This window comes from Phasianus colchicus, chromosome 5 (genome assembly GCF_987193195.1).
Source record: "Phasianus colchicus chromosome 5, bPhaCol1.hap1.1, whole genome shotgun sequence".
In the NCBI taxonomy this organism is placed as follows: Eukaryota; Metazoa; Chordata; class Aves; order Galliformes; family Phasianidae; genus Phasianus; species Phasianus colchicus.
Genome location: NC_143440.1, coordinates 30,860,187 through 30,876,652, shown reverse-complemented (window position 1 = coordinate 30,876,652; position 16,466 = coordinate 30,860,187). Strand labels below are relative to the sequence as shown.

The 16,466-nt window shown below is 37.6% G+C and overlaps 2 long non-coding RNA genes across 9 annotated transcripts in view; one reads left to right on the top strand and one right to left on the bottom strand.

The window, feature by feature from the left end:
• LOC149917824 (uncharacterized) overlaps positions 1 to 8,734 on the top strand; it is a 72,968-nt gene extending 64,234 nt beyond the window's left edge. The window contains exons 5-6 of one of the 2 annotated variants that reach the window (XR_016466922.1): positions 6,736 to 7,736; positions 8,668 to 8,734. This is a non-coding gene — a long non-coding RNA (uncharacterized LOC149917824). Of the gene's footprint in view, positions 1 to 6,735; positions 7,863 to 8,667 lie in introns of those variants that run through there. The other variant, XR_016466920.1, reaches the window with a different exon arrangement.
• The window catches only part of LOC116229307 (uncharacterized), a 270,405-nt gene that overhangs the window by 96,612 nt on the left and 157,327 nt on the right, over positions 1 to 16,466 (bottom strand). For all 7 annotated transcript variants that reach the window (XR_016466917.1, XR_016466914.1, XR_016466918.1 and 4 more), the window contains one exon: positions 8,689 to 8,827. This is a non-coding gene — a long non-coding RNA (uncharacterized LOC116229307). The remainder of the gene's footprint in view (positions 1 to 8,688; positions 8,828 to 16,466) is intronic.

Genomic DNA, 16,466 nt, shown 5'->3' with positions numbered 1-16,466 from the left:
TTTTGGTTAACAGAATTTACTTGCTACAAAGTCTTGGCAACCATAGTCATGTTTTCAGTTATCTTTAGAGCATGAAGTACAACACATAATTCTGAAAGTTTTACTCATTCTGAATAAAGTCTAAATAGAGAAAACAGAGTCAAAATGATGCCTTGAAAAGTAAGCTACAGCTCAGTTTGAGAGAGTGGCAGAATAAGACTCAAGAAGACTTATTAAGTGAAAAAATTAAATTCCTGGCAAATAAGATTTACACTCTGCAAGTAAGTTAACTATTGGCTATAGCCCATCACATTTTGTGAAATGTAAACAGTTTGTTTGTGTTTTGATCCAGGACTCTTTGCCAAAATGCTTTCAAATCAGTTTCACTCACTTCTGCATCTTTAGATTACAAGACAGCAGTGGGAAGTACCTAAAGAAAAACACTACCTATCAAGAACTTACAGAACCAAAAATGAAACACTTATTTTCTTCTTCAAATATTTACTGCTTCTTACTCAGTGAATCATTTCTAAGTATGAGCAAATTTACCTTCTGTAAGAATGCTTCACAAACACAGCAAAATACTCTAGCAAGCATCTTTACAAAATAACTTTCCTATCTAATTTGTTTTCTTGCTTGTGTGCACTGAATAATACTCTGACTAGACTGATGGCTGTGTGCCATTCAGACATGTAAAGGCACTGAGACTGAAATAAATGATGTTAATAATTTCACCAGTATTATGTAATGTAATGTAATAATTTCACCAGGTATCTTATGTTGCAGCATGATTGAAAACACTGGAAGTAGATTAATGAAAATTTTATCTAGATGTTTTAAAAATAATGGCAACAGAAACAAAGTTAAACAAAGATTCCCTCTTAGAAAACTGTATTAACTCAACCGATATTACATCTGCTTATCCATTGCTGTTCTTAACAAGATAACCAATAGTCCATAGCTACTTTTCCTGTAAGAATTAGTGGCATCCATATGCAAATCTTGTTCACAATCAGAGATATAAGGATAAAATGTAATTCTTGATCTAATAGCTTTGTGTTGCTCCTTAGTCTGGCTAGTAGGAATAATGGTAGTTTGATCTGTACCAAGCCAAATTTTAAAGCGTACCATCCTGTTTTTGGCAATTGAATGTGAATGCAACAGTGAATCCCGTGTATGTCTTCATATACAACTGGCCCATTACATATTAATAACACAAGATAGAAAGCCTGGCATTACCTAAATTTTACACAATTTGTGCTGAATTGAAATGTTGTCCCAAAAGACTTATATAGTTGCCAAGAATCCTGAAATTTATACTGCAGCTATACTGTAGGCACAGCTTTTTAATTCAGAATGTGACCAAAGGAATACAGGAGAGAAATACTAATTCAACATGTCCAAAATATATTGAAGCATCAAAAAAGATGAAAATCAAAGGCTCAAATAGTAGTTACTCTTCTCAATCTCTTTTTTCTTGTGCATTTGTTTGTGAGTTTTTAATGCTTTTTCTTCAGTTAACAGTGTAACTTTGTTTAAGCTCATCACAAGAATCACAAGAAACATAATAGCCTAATTCTCTCTCATTTAGTTTGGCTTGAATTAGTGACTTCATAACAAATGCCAGAGGTACCAAGCAGAGAAATCTAAGTCAAGCGATGCCCAGTCATTTGTTATTGATTTAAAATGCATACTGTATTAGTATTTACATCCAGGCAAAATTAATTACTAATTTGTTTTGGTAGTTTGTTGTATTCACCTTTACTGATGCAAATACTGGTAGCTTTGGAAGATCACAAAATCACAGAAATATTCCAGTTGACAGGGACCTTAAAGAGGTCTGTGGAGCTGACTTCTGCACAAAGCAAGGTCTAGACTGAATTCAGGCCAGGTTGCTCAATTCCATAGACTCTCTAGTTTACCAGGTCCAATCCTGAACTATCCTCAAAGAGACAACTTTTCCACTGCTTACCAATGTCTTTCTTTTGTGAAGGCCCATAAGTGAATGATCCGTTCCAGGTACAATCTAATGAGAGTTGACTAAAGGAGCATAATCAATTGCTGTGACTGTACTCTTACTGATAGAACTCATTATGTGATTAGCCTTTAGACTGCAAGCAGTATGAACCTCTTTCTCAAGGCTAAGTTTAGGTGAGTTCCCTAAATGCAGTTACATCATGTGGAATCCTTCTTGTGCATCTACCTGTTCTTTGGATAACCAGCAGGCATAAAAACTTTCTCCATGACACTACATTCCCTTTTTTTTTTCTTTAGTAAGAGTGAATGAAAACCTTTTCAAAACTTGTATTCTAAGTAGCACTAACGTACCAAAATTAGTTATGCTATTGAGCATTTTCTTTTCTTATTTTTTTTCTAATTAAAGCCTCAGTTTTCCAGATGATACAAGTCATTAATAGATATAGGCCTTACTCTGCTTGGCAAGACTCAGAGTGTAAAGCTTATTAACTGTATTTTACACCTACAGTTTTGAAGTTTTGGCAGACAGTTTACAATGGGGAGATCCAAAGGTAAGTAAAATTTCTGGCATTAGACTAGAGCATAGTGCAAAAGCTCAGATCCACCAGCAAGCTGAAACACGGTCTATGAAGGATAACTTTGTTGTTTTTTCTCACAATGTCCCATAGAGCACATGCCAACATATATAGAGCCAAATTCTGCTGTCAACCATATCAAAGTAAATCAGAAGTATTTCAATGAAGTTCATTGAATTACGTTACATTCATGTTTATGTTCAGAAGAAAAACGCTCCTTCTAAAACAAACTGGTCACAAGTTGTTACAAAAACAGTACACTCAAAGCCTGGAGATTTATCAAAAAGTTGTATCGTCCAGAGAGCTTTAAGAGGTCCTGGAGCCTAGACTGTGGATTATCAAGTTGCCATCTGTGAGGTAAAGCAGAACAATTATCTTCATTCAGAAATGTAGCCAGTCTTGGCTGTTAGATGATACATCTGAGCTTACAGCTTTTATATAGGATCTGACATGTTAGGGGTTGGCTGTGAGCATCTGCAGACAGATACCAACAGCTACAGACCCAATTTTATTATGCACTATCTTCTCATACCATAACAACTTTAGCATGTCCCTGAGCCCTAAATTTTCTCTTTTATCTGGAAATATATTGTCTCGACCAAGAATGTTCTAGTTTCATATAATAAAATCATAGAATAACGTGAGTTTGAAAGGACTCATAAGGTTCATCAAGTCTAGCTCCTGGCTCCACAAAGAACCACTCAAAAATCAGACTCTATGTCTGACAGCACTGTCCAGATGTTTCTTGAACTCTGGCAAGCTAGGTGTTGTGACTGTTTCCCTGGGGAGGCTGTTCCAGTGCCTGACCACCCTCTTGGTGGATAACTTTCTCCTGATTTCTTGAACACTAGCTGTAAAATGTGAAGTAGAAGAAATGGTATTAAATTTATTACCCTGAGAAAGAAATAACCCTATGTTTCAAAAATGGATGAGGAACATCTGACTCAGCTGAGTGTTGCTGGCTTCCCTCTCCAGATTTGTTCTTTTTTCTGTCCAGATCTGGCCCATCAGTATTCAGTCATCTCACCACTCAAGACTCCAAGTGAGCCTCTGTGCTGATCTATTGCACTCCTAGAAGTTCTTGAGTCTACTTGTGGTACTTGCTTCCCACTTTCTTTTCCTCTTGACACAAGAAAGTTGAGACGCCTACTACACTGATCCCCTCACCCCAAGACATCCGCTATCCACCATCATATATACAACATACATAGAAATCTGGCCTCTTGTAACACCGTGTCTCTTCTGATGGTGAGGTTTAGCAGTATACTGTCATTAAGATTGTCATGAAGGTTTCACACCTGCAGAGGAGGACAGCTGAGGAATCACAGGCAGATGAGAAGACAAGTGTGTCAGAAAGAAGCAGACTACTGCACCATCCTGTTCACAGGCACTTTGCACTTATTCCACTTTGTCCCAAATACCATTCACTGACTTGCAACTACCCAGGTGGCAAACACTGGAATCTTTTGCCCAAGGGCATCCTAGCCTACACTGCCTACATAGCACACTCATCACCAAACTTGCAGGCTGGGTTGGGCTGAGGAATGGGAGGACTCTCCAAAACACTAATGAACTGCTCCTAAGCAGCCAAGAATGAAAAATTCACAATCCACTTCAGCTGCTGATGAGGATTGGAGTTTGGATCCCCAGCCTCAGCCTCTTAAAATTCATCTGCATCTGATACTGAATATTCAAGTCTATCATCTAACCAGTGAGAAGGAACTAGAGTCCAGGGCTTTCTCTTAGACAAGTGGCCTATCCACCAGCCTACAGAAATAGGCATAACACTTTCTCACTGTTCACACTGCTCTCTATCCAATAGAAACCTCAACAGAAAGGGCAGAGAAAATGTATACAAAGCTGAGAATCTAGGTCTAAACAGAGCAAGTAAAGGCAGTTGCAAAAGTTTTCAAAGCCTAGACTTAAAAGTCTAGGAAATTTTCCTCAAAAAATGGAGTCACTGGGTCACTGAGGTAACATTTGTACTGAATAATCCAGGCAGACAGGCTGAGAAGAAAGGAGATAGAAAATAATTTTTTGCAGAAAAGGTGCTTAGTTCAGAACAGATAGCTAACCTAGCATTGTAAGCCTTGGTCTTCTTACTCTGAAGTATGAAACAAATCATAAGTAAGAACCAAGCAATAGGAAAGTATGCAGGATGGGCAAATTAATTTGTATCTGATTTAATTAGAATTTGATGTCTCAGATCTTTTAACTAAAAGACAGACTTCAAAGTTTTTCTGAATAAAGCTCCATTCTGTTTCTCTACTCACTGTGAGACAGTGTGGGACAAAGGTGAACAAGACAGAAAGAAACATAACCAAAGCTGCCTCTTGCTCAGACACTGTGAATCAGGCACCCCAAAGTACCAGCATCTCAGGCTTAGCAAACTCAAGCCTTGTGGAGCGTGTCCTACCAGACTGACAAGAGCCACAGGGTTGGAGAGTGTGTCACTGTACCCTGAATTCTCTGGCTCCCTTCAGCAGTTACCTTCCTGCAAGGAACAACTGGAAGAGATAAACCACAATATCTCAATACTGAGGCCTTGTATTTTCTGCAGCGCACTAACCACTGGGTTTTCACACAAGAGTAGTCACCACAGTTTCATATATGTTTGGGATCCATCTGTGACTGCTTTTGGCCCATCAGGCCTGTACTTTAAAAGTATAACTCATCTTCATGAGAAGGACAACCAGAAACAACAGTTAGAAATTAGTTAAATAATTAAATTTCATAAAGAAAAAAAAAATGGAATAGATTCCATTCCACTACCTAAAATAACTCAGTATGGATGCATTCCTTTGTAGTATATCCCACCTTGGAGATATTGTTAAGTTAATCTTACTGAATGACTCTGTACTCCCATCCAAGCTGACATTTTTGTGGATTTTTCAGTTCTGATATTCACAAGCAATACAGTATTTACAGCTGTATCACATTAAGCTGGTTTCTCAGTGCTTCTCACTGATAGATCTATCAGCAACAAGGAATATTTAAAAAGGAAAGGCTGCTGCAGGAGGGGATGTTGTTGATAACTTCTCATTTGAGCAAAGGTGTTGAATTGGCCTAGAGACTACAACAAGAAGCAGTATTAGGGAAACTGCTTGACTTCTTAGGACAGCAGAAGCTGCACACTTGGCTGTTTGCACTAAAGAACCCATGTACTATTCAAACTCTGATCCAAGACAAGTTCAGCTGAGGCAACTGCCATTAATTAACCTCTGGCTGCTGTTAGACAGTTGAGCTCTTCTAAAACAATCAAAACACTTTGAGATGTGTGTCAGCTTCTTCATCTCCCTGCTCTGACTCCAATCCTATCCAGCCTGTAGCTGAAGTTTCTGCCCTCTTCCTCATGCTAGCTCTGACTTGTTGGTGGACAAGCTCAGCTCACAAAGCTAGATGTAAAATATTCATTCAATTACTGAGTGTCTTTTATCATTGAGACATTGACATGTCATTCAGACATTGAACTAGCTTCTCACTGGGCAGCCAATGGATGCCACAACTGGCAGAAGCGAGAAAGTGTCTTGTGTGACTGGAAGGAAGTACCAGTGGAGCAAAAGGAATACGACCATCCTTTAAGTGACAACAATCAGTGTTAGACAGACACAGTCAATTCAGATAAACAGCCCCCTCAAACACCTCTCATGGAAATAGCTAAATGAAGTGCACAGGAACAAACACCATGCCCTTCATTCTACCTTTATAGGAGACAAAACTAAAAAAAAAAAAAGAAACCTCAATATGTTCAAGATGAAATAAAATCACCTCTTAACAATGGCACAGTTAAGTGCAGTTGTCTTGGCTGGCTAGAAGTCTAGAAGTAACCCTATGAATTAGATAAGGGGACACTTACACTGTAAAAGCCTCTATTCAGTACAAAAGAATGCGACAGCAAGCTTCTGTCTGAGGCCAAAAAAGTATGTGTAAAGCTTTTCTGAATACGAAGAGCCCTGTGTTACAAATGGGATCTGCAGAATGCAGCTCACAAGTGTCTTAAATTCTTGAGGTATCCAAAAGATCACTCTATATAGCAGCAGTGCTACAGCATCAATAAGAGTCTGTACTGAACAGGAAAACCATCAAGATGACTCATGTCATTCTACACTAGATGTGCTATCTCCTGGAGACGATAAAACCTTTTCAGGTAAACCCACCAGGATTTGTCTCAAATAACCTTTTTTTTTTTGCTTATGTCTTCTAGAAACCTGACCTTCGTCTGTTTCTGAAGGAACAAAAGTCTTGCAGAATTGAGTAGAAAATTTAGATTACACTTTAGGCACTGTTACCACATAAAACCCTGCTGAAGATTGTTCCACACTTGTAACAGCTTAAATAAGTGGTTGCAAAATGAAAGAATGAAAGGGATAGCAATGTCAATGCTTCTTATCCACAGGAATTTGTCACTGAGCAGACTGTTTAGGAATTTGCTAAGCAGAGACTTCACGAATGCGAAGTGTATTTCACTCTCCTCTCACTCCAGAAGGGAAGGTTGCCACCCTGCCTATACATGTCCAGAGTCCTGGGGAACATCTTTGACTCAGTTTACAGCCAAGACACCATGTCCAATGTGTGTCTACATACAATTGTTTTTGCACAGCATCTATAAAACTTTGACATTTTCATCATCCAGGTTCTCCTCATTTTCTATTTAAAGGACAAAAATATTCTCTTTGTCATTCAACTTTCTCAATTCTCAACCATGTGAAGCCTATTAAAACTTGAAAGGTTTTAAGATGCCACTATATAGGCACATTGATAGGACTGACAGCATGAGATTCAGTTACCTGAGCAGTGCCATTTCAGACATTGTACACTTTCCACTGCTACTCCAAGGGGTCCTAGAGTTCCCCCTAAGTTTCACAGCTCTGCCAGATCTGCACATTATCCATTATCCTGGATGGTGGAAGGCATTTTAAATGACACTGTACACTGTCATTTAGGCAACTCTGTTTCTCTTATGTTGTATTGTTTCCTTGTATCACATTTCCTGCCTTTACCCACTATTGCAATAAATCAAATTAAGGAATGAAGTGCAGCAAAAAATATCCCAGTGGTCCATGAGAATTAAAAGTCCTGCACATTGATGCACACAAAAGAATGAGATGAAGGATGCTACTCAAAATTTGATGCTCAAGCAAGACGGTGATGTTGCTGTACCTGCAGGCAAGAGGTGGGACGCACAACTCCTCATGGACAAGCAAGGTATTGCCAGAGAGCCTGAAAGTTTTGTGGCTGTAATCAGCTGCCTTTGTGTTGATAGGATGTTTCCTCAATAAAACTGGGGCACAATCTTCACACCATCTGTCACATCACTCCTCTAGTATCTATTATCACTAGGAATGCACCACAGATCACATTAGCACAACACTATGAATATTTGTCAGGAATTCCAGACTATACTGATTTTATGTGCATCCTGATCGTGATCATTTCACACAAAGTATTCAAGTATTCAAGTAACAGGAAAAGTATTCAACTGACAGGAAAAAAAATGCTATGTAAGTCTGTTTGAAGAAGAGTTTACAAAAAAATAAAGCCTCTGAATGTGTAAATGTGGATTCAGAATTAATAACTGATATTAAGTTAATTCACCCATAATTCAGCCACAAATCATACAAACTTCACCTTTCTAAGCAAAGAAATTGAAATTGCACACTAACAAGATCAATAAAAGTGCACAGAAATTCACAGGTTTTTCACATAGTTTGTAATCAAATATTCTTTGAAGTCTAATTGCTGCATGTTTGATGTAAGCATTGATTTTGTTGAGATTATATGTACAGCCAGTGCAAACAGTCTAACAATCCTGAGCCTTTATTTGGCTCCATAACCATTGTTCTTGATTTTTCTGCATTTATTGCTGGCAACACCATTCACAGAAGCTGAGATATATTTCTTTGTTAGTTTTGTTCTTGATTTATAGGCCAGCTCTTTGATAGAACTCTTAACAAAAAAACAACAGTGTTTAAATTCAGATGATGAAAGCAAACAGAATATTTGCAATTCTCTAAGTTATTTTAATTCTAGCATGAAGACATCTTATGGTCTCAAAATGAACAAGTCTCTTACTTTCATGTCCTTTCTCTCTAAATATTCACAGTTTTGCTTCTCTCCTGTTTCATTCATTTCATAGATATTTTTCATCTTTACTCACCAGAACACACCAATGGAGCCTTCCCAAAGGTCAGCCAAAGCAACAGATTTTGAAACAGATTTCCAATACTCTGCAGGAAAATGAGTACAGGACACATGTGAGAACGTTGCAATATCCTTCCTGCATTTTCCAAATTGCACTGCAAATGAGACAAACAGAATGTTTTAGTGTTTTTAAATGGAAAAAGATAATCCATTATAGTGCAAACAATTCTGGTAAGTACTAAAAATATTTTTCACAGAAATGTAGGTAACATTAAAGATATGCCACTGAAAAACAAAGATGACAAATTAAAAACTGCAGCGTTCATGAGACAGTTTTCTGTGAACAGCTACATGCTTGCATATAGATCTGAAAAATACATTTATAGATGCAATCCATTATCTTTTTATACTTCAAATTTTCTAATTTTCATGATTGATTAACATCAGCTAAGACTTTCCAAAGCTAAGACTGGATTTGTGGATTAGGTTTATAGTAGTTGACAGTAAAGGGCAGAAGCAAAATCACAACTGATAATTTCTACATAATCAAGGTCATTTCTCATGTTTCTGAGAGATTCTCATTTATAAATGGACACAACTATGCTTAGATATAGCATGGACTCTATAGTGCATAGAACACAATCTAAAATAAAAACAGCTAGTGGTTTTTTGTTGTCTTTTGCTCACAACCTTCCTTGAAAAAGAAAAGCGTAATGACAGAACAAGTCTGATGATGAATTAGAAAGTGACCAACCTATCTGTCCATGCAAGGACACAGAAAATGCAAAATCTTGTTGCTTTATGCACAATGCTGTTACTATAAGTTGGCAAAACACCCCAAAGACCCCAGTCACAACAGCTGATGCTACTTTAAGACATCAATAACCTGCCATAAATATACTAACAAATAACAATATTAGAAATAAGAATATGCATAAAGAAGCCAGGTTTTTTTCTGCCTTGTTGCAGATGCAAAGACAGAAGTCTAGAACTGTGAGACCAGCTGCCAGATCTGGTGGCTGAGCTGGGAACAGACTCCAGGTGGGTGCTCTGCCACCAGACTTGCACGAATCCAGCTGCGACAGCTTTGCCCTCACAGCAGAGGAATCAGTTAGATTTAGAAAGGCCCACAGGTCCCTCTTTCTTCTCATTAATACCGTTTAAATACCAACAGAGGCTGTCTGTCTTTTGAATGGTAACCATGAGATATAACCAGAGAGGAGTTGTTTTGAAATATTCTTGACCTCTGAAAGTGAGACGCAAATTCAAACTGTGGTTGAAGCCACATCTGCTTAGCAAAAACTCTTGAAAGGAACAAGCATTCTGTCTGAAGAAACTATTTTTGGTTTCTGGTGAAAGCTATGACAGACTTTCTCAAATAAATTTGTATCAATTTAAAGCACACTTGGTCTCATTCCAAGGAAACTGTGGCAAATGTAGTGGGCTTCCTAGGAAGAGTATGATTTAGAAAAGGTTGCAAATGGTATGTTTGTTTAACAGCTGCTAGCAGGGTTGTCCCTCCTTAGTATGTATGTCTCTACTGGATAAAGGCCTCTTGAAAAGTATGCAAGATTAGCTCTAATCCCATTAGTACAAGCAAGGATGTACTGTTATTAGGTAAGTTTTTTTAGGCATATGGTTAGCAAGGCTGATTATCCACTTCTACACAGGCAAAACACATTCCAACAATATAAAATTGTAACCAAGCAGCATGCGTTCTAGCCAAACTGCAACTACTCTTAAACTACTGCTAAGATCCCACCGACATTAAAATTTACAAGTAAAATCAGGAAAAATATGCCTAAAAATCCTATCACCTTCTGTCTGTCACAGCATTTTCAATGCCTGTCAAATGAAGTAATATAATGATACTACATCAGTGGATTTTGAGGACCTGAGAAAAAAAGTCAGAGCTATGGTTTGAATGACTTGATTTTCTCTGGTTATTTTATTATAGAATTCATTTCTTATATCCAAATAAAATTTAGTTTGGAAGAAATTATCATTGCGCATGTGTATTATACACTTGTTTGCCATAGATTTTCCAGGTGAACTTTCCAGGTTGGAAAGATTGCAAATGTATAAAAATAATATAAGTATTAACGAGCTTTATAAATCACACATGTAAAATAGGTTAAAATAATTCATATGACAAAATTCTTTTTAAAACTCGTCCTATACATTAGCATTTCATTTACAAGTTAACGCAATTTTTTCTTCCCACATCTCTTAGCTGTAAAATAGTCCTGTTTCCTTTTCTTGGGTGGAAGGGATTCAAACACAAAGGAGTCTCATGAAAAGCCGTGTGTGTCATTATTTGTCAAGAAAGAAGATGCACAGGGGAAGAGCCAGAAAGGTTGAGGACAGCAAAGCCCAATGCCTGAATTACATGCTCCCCAAGAAAACTGGATTCTGTCTCGAATTCTGCAAAAGAATTGCCAGGTAAAGCTTGCACGAAGTACTAAGGCCCATGTGAGATGTTGCTGCCGACACTGAAATACCTGTGTCAGGCTCATAGTTTTAGGTCAGATAATCCATCCTAGATCCCCCATATTCCCACCAATCCCTGTACAAATGGGAGCCACAGGAAGCTTGGAGCAGGCGTTATACCACCAAACATGCAGAATGGAAATAATTTGTTAGGAAAAGCTGAAGAAAGGAGTCTGTCTGAAATTCTTTCCTTTCTGGATAAGACAGCTCCCTGAGATGAGAATTCAAAGCCCAGAACCATATTCCATTGCTTAGTTTATCCAGCTCTGCACAGATGCCAGTTTTACATGGTAGTGCTCCTTTCCCTGAAATGATGACTAGAATAGTCACTCAAAACTCACATATTGTATAGTCTTTTCTCAGTATAGGATGCTTCAAACATATATTAATTATATGTCTGGATTGAAAAAATAAGTAGAAATTTATAACCGATATATGCTTGGGTTGTCAGTCCCATCAATGAATTTCTTCACTGTAACTCAGTTCCAACCTTCATTTGCTTTGCTCTTTATCTGCCACTTTCTTGGCATTATCTCAATATCTTGCCTCATCAACTTTAGGTTCCAGGTGCCATCTCAGTTCATTCCCACATTCCATTCAGTAATTCATAGGTTCAGACTTCTCGGCCAGCTAGCACACAGGCATCACTATCTGCTAAAACATCACCAGCCTCTGCTTCCAATGCATCACTTAAGCTCCTTCAGGTTAGCTGTCCCTTCTCCTTTTAGAATATACATCTTCCTTCTCTACCACATCTGGGCAAAGATAAGGGATTTAAAGAAAGAGACCCTCTTAGTTCTCATGAACAAACATTTCCTAAGTGTTTTGATACATTGTGGGCATTTTTTGGTAATATTTTAAAAAATTTAGCAGCCTGAAATTCCCTTATTTTTTGTGGCTTTGAAGTATTTTTTTAGCTTATTTTTGTATATTTTGGAATGGAGGATGTGGGAGGAGGAGAACATGTTAACATCTTCCCAGAAGTTTCTTAATCATTCTGAGCACAGAAGCAAGTCAAAGCCAGAAATAAATAGGAAATGAATACAATTCATGCTGCAACTTTTCTAAAATAAACATATCAAAACAATGAAATCCGATGTCTTCTGACAAGCTAAGTGTGTATTTCTTTGCTTACGGCTTTGAACAGTAGTTATTGTCAAGCAGCCATACAGTCAGCCTCCAAATGAGGCATACGGTGACAGAATTCAGGAAAATCAGTACCTGGGAAAATCCACATTTCTCAGTAATTACAGAGCATCACTAAACCTGTGATGGCTGTCTAGTTTTCTATCACGAATGCAGAGAAATTATATTATGTGGAGAAGGAAATTGTAATTATTTATGCTACACATATTCAAAATTAACACATAATGTGTTGTCTTGCTATGTATTTTTCACAACTCAAAGTTCATGGTGGAGAGCTCTTCCCTACATAAAATTGCAGTGTTCTACAGAAAGGGAAAAGTCAGTAAGGGCAGAGTAGTGCTACACACAGCAGTAATTTTAAGAAACAAACATATGCCTCCTCTGCTATTTCACTTGCCTCAACTGCTTCCAAGTCAGGTTGAGGGAAACAGCCTGCAAGATAGGGCCTGCCTTGTATTGAACAGTATTTCTAGAGGTATGTCTTCCTTTCTCTTTCATCCTTCAATGACCTGAAACACACTGCAATAAAGTTTTGCTTCTGGGTGTTCATCTCATATTGAGATTCTAGCATTAGTTTACACATCGCAAATGACATTACAGGAAATGTAAAACATTTCTGTAGTTTAATCTTTTAAGTGTTCTCAAAAGGAAAACAGTTCAATGGGTATTTGTTTAACATCTGGCATGTTTGATCTTTCTGAGAAACTGTCACGTGAAGCAATCTATTACAGAACCTTCTTACTTTTAATCTTACACTGATTACCTGCTATTGGGCACTCCTTGAAACAGAACATTAGAGATCAAACAATGTTTTGCATGTACAGAATTTGATTAATGAATTAATGCAATTCTGTTATTAAACAGCAAAGAGTTGATATTCATAAATGGAAGTAGAGTAGCAAAGAAATCTCAGTCAAATGAGATAAATTTTCAGTACAAAGCTTGGGTGAAAACCATTTTCACCTGCTTCAGTGGCACTTACATTTCTCAGGAAGGAATACTTTCTATTTTATGACCTATTTACATAACACCATCATTTCATAAGCTTTTTACTGCACTACTGAGTAATAAGTTAAACAGTTGTGACAGCACTGAATTATGCTTATAAACACTGAAGTGCAGCCACACATCAAAAGGAAGAAAATAAATAGTTAAACAATCTGAATAGTTCAGGAAACAAATTTCTTATCTTTGGATTGATTAGGTTAATGTGCTTATTTAAGAGAAGTATATGCATAAGCACTGTGCAAACTGTTGTTAGACAGACTATATACTATGAAAGTAATTATCATACATGCACACAGCAAGTAGTTTCATGTGTTCTTGACTGTGATGCATCTTCTTATATAGCTAGACAAAGAGACAGATTTCAGGCTATTTGTGAGCATCCAAGTGACTACATTTATGGTTATGATTATTCTAAGAAAAAAAATTCTATTTTTACCACAAGGAAGCATATTGACAAGCTTTTGCAGTTTGTGGCTGATTACATAACGGCTGCTCTGAAAGTAATGTCTCCTGTTTTATTATGTTGGCCCACAGCATCTGAGGTGGATATTGGTGGTATGGCAGCAGAGGTTGAATCTTCCAACAAAATTCCATTGCATTTTATTCCTGTGTGACAGATGGCAGCAGAGGAGCAGTCTGACATGGCATCTGACATGGAAGTGCATATGAAGCAAAGATACAGCATTGAATTCCTCTGTGTGGAGAAAACAGCACCCACTGACATTCATCAATGTTTGGTGAACCTTTATGGAGACCAAAGAGCAAATGTGAACACAGTGAGGTGGTGGGTGGTGTGTTTCAGCAGTGGCAACAGAGATGCGAAAGACAAGGCACATTCTGGACAGCCATGCACAGCAGTCAGACCACAAAATGAAAGTCTTGATCAGCTCATCCATGAGAACTGTCAGATTACAACCAGAGAACTATGTATGGAGCTGAATATCAGTTTCAGTGCATTGGTAATGACAGTGGCAACACTGGAGTATCACAAAGTTTGTACTAGGTGGGTTCCACAAATGCTCACACGAACAGAAAGAACATCATACACAAGTTTGCCAGAATCTATTGAATAAACATAAGGCTGAAGGTGACAGGTCCATGTGAAAGTGAAACTGTTAACTCTGACCACTCATTGCAACTTAGTCAGCTGATGACTCAAACTTCCAGAGTCAGTCCAGAAAAGAAGAAAACCTTTATCTTGAAATATAACACCAGGCTCCATATCAGTTTGAAGACTATGGAACACATTTCCCATCTTGGCTGGACTGTCCCACTACACCCATTACAGAGTCTGGATTTGGTGCCTTCTGATTTCTACCTGGTAATTATGCTGTCATAGGTCCTGTGAAACAGTGGGTCACCTCCACTGATGCAGATTTTTATGAGCCTGGCATGCCAGCTCTTGATCTTTGGTGGTAAAAATACACAGCTACTTGTGGTGACTATGTTGAAAAATAGTATTTTGTAGCTGAGAATTTGCTTTATCAAACAGTGTTATTTTCTCTTTGTTATAGTTTCCAAGGAAAAAATAGGAAGCATTACTTTCAGAGAGACATAGGCATATTAAATCAATGCAAAATCCATTAAATTTCTAGATCATCTTGTAATTGCAATAGCAAGAATGTCATCAATAAATATTCCAAGGAAATAAAATATGTTTTCAAAATGTATTCACACTCCCTTGAGGAATTATACTGCATCCCTGCGTTGGAACTAGCACTATATGCATTCTTTAGTTATACTGGTAATTTCACTAGAGTGTATTTGGAATTGGCGAGCAATTACACTTTAAGGCACATCTCTGCATGCCATATGATATTTCCAACAACACAGCATTAGAAAAAACAAAAAACAAATAATAAAAAAAAAACAATAACAACAAAAAAAACCCACACCACATTGTGTTGTGGTCCCAGTAAGAAATCTGTTATAATGCTTGAACTTTGTTACATCAAGTGGGCCAGCAGTGTCTGTCGAGCGATGGCCAGACACCACAGCAGACTTATTGATTTAGTGGACTCTCCTCATCTGGTATTTAATCTCCCAGTATACACTCCCTGGACAGTAGTTGCTGCTGCTATTTAAATTGAGATTCTTTTGGTCTGAAAGTAGCACTTCAAACTGACATAAAAAGAAATACTCCCTTCTGAATGAATCAGTAAGATCTGTATTAAGTGGAAGCTTGTCTCATCTGACAGTTTCTTATTGAATGTCTTGTCAGCATCTCCCAAAAAAACATAGAAAGACTTTGGCAAAGAAGTGAGACTGAGAAGAGTTCTTTGTTCCTTGAACTGCTGTACAGTTGGACAGTGAAGATATAAAGACATCTGTGGGCACTGAAGGCTAGCATTTCCTCTGGCATTACTGGTTTGACAAATGAAGGGAAAACAGACACCCTGACCATAGGAACAGAATGGCAGAATCATTGCAAATCCAGAAGCAGACAACACTAATAAACAAGTGAAAGTAAACTTTCAGTATTATCCAAAGCAGCATCCGACTGCGGATCTGGATCAAAACCCTCTCTGGAGATTTATGTAGGACAAAGAGCTTTTCTGTTCTTTCTTTGGGCACCTGATGCTAAATCCAGATGGCTGACTCCTGGTATTGGACAGAGTGACTGCCCACTCATTTGTTGAGAAAATATTTTCCCTCAGCCAAACATAAGCCAATTTTGGTATTATTGAACACAGATCTGGGGAGCAAGCAGCCACAGTACTTTTTCAACATATTCACTTATTCATCTAAGTAAGTTAATATAATAAAGCCAGGAAATTTTCCTCTGTCTAATCAATAGACAGGCAAGATAGCCAAATGGTTTTAAATAAGATTAAATCTATTTCCATATTAAATCATTAATTTCTTTTCAAGCTTTCCCTTTTTTTCCTCTTCCCTCTTTCCTTTCTCCTTTCCTCTCTTTTTATTTTTTGCATTAAGGAAGCTGCGTTGTCTGCACTTTTTACATAATGATGATGTGGAATTATTATCCTTATCTGTATCACTTAAAACCAAATCTCCTTCAATTAAGAAAACAAGCAATAGTGTTACATCATCCATTCTACTTTAAGTGGAATCCTGTAAAGTAACTGTAAGAAGATGTATTTTTTAGCTTTGCACAAGACATAATGAAAAAAACAAAGACTGGATATA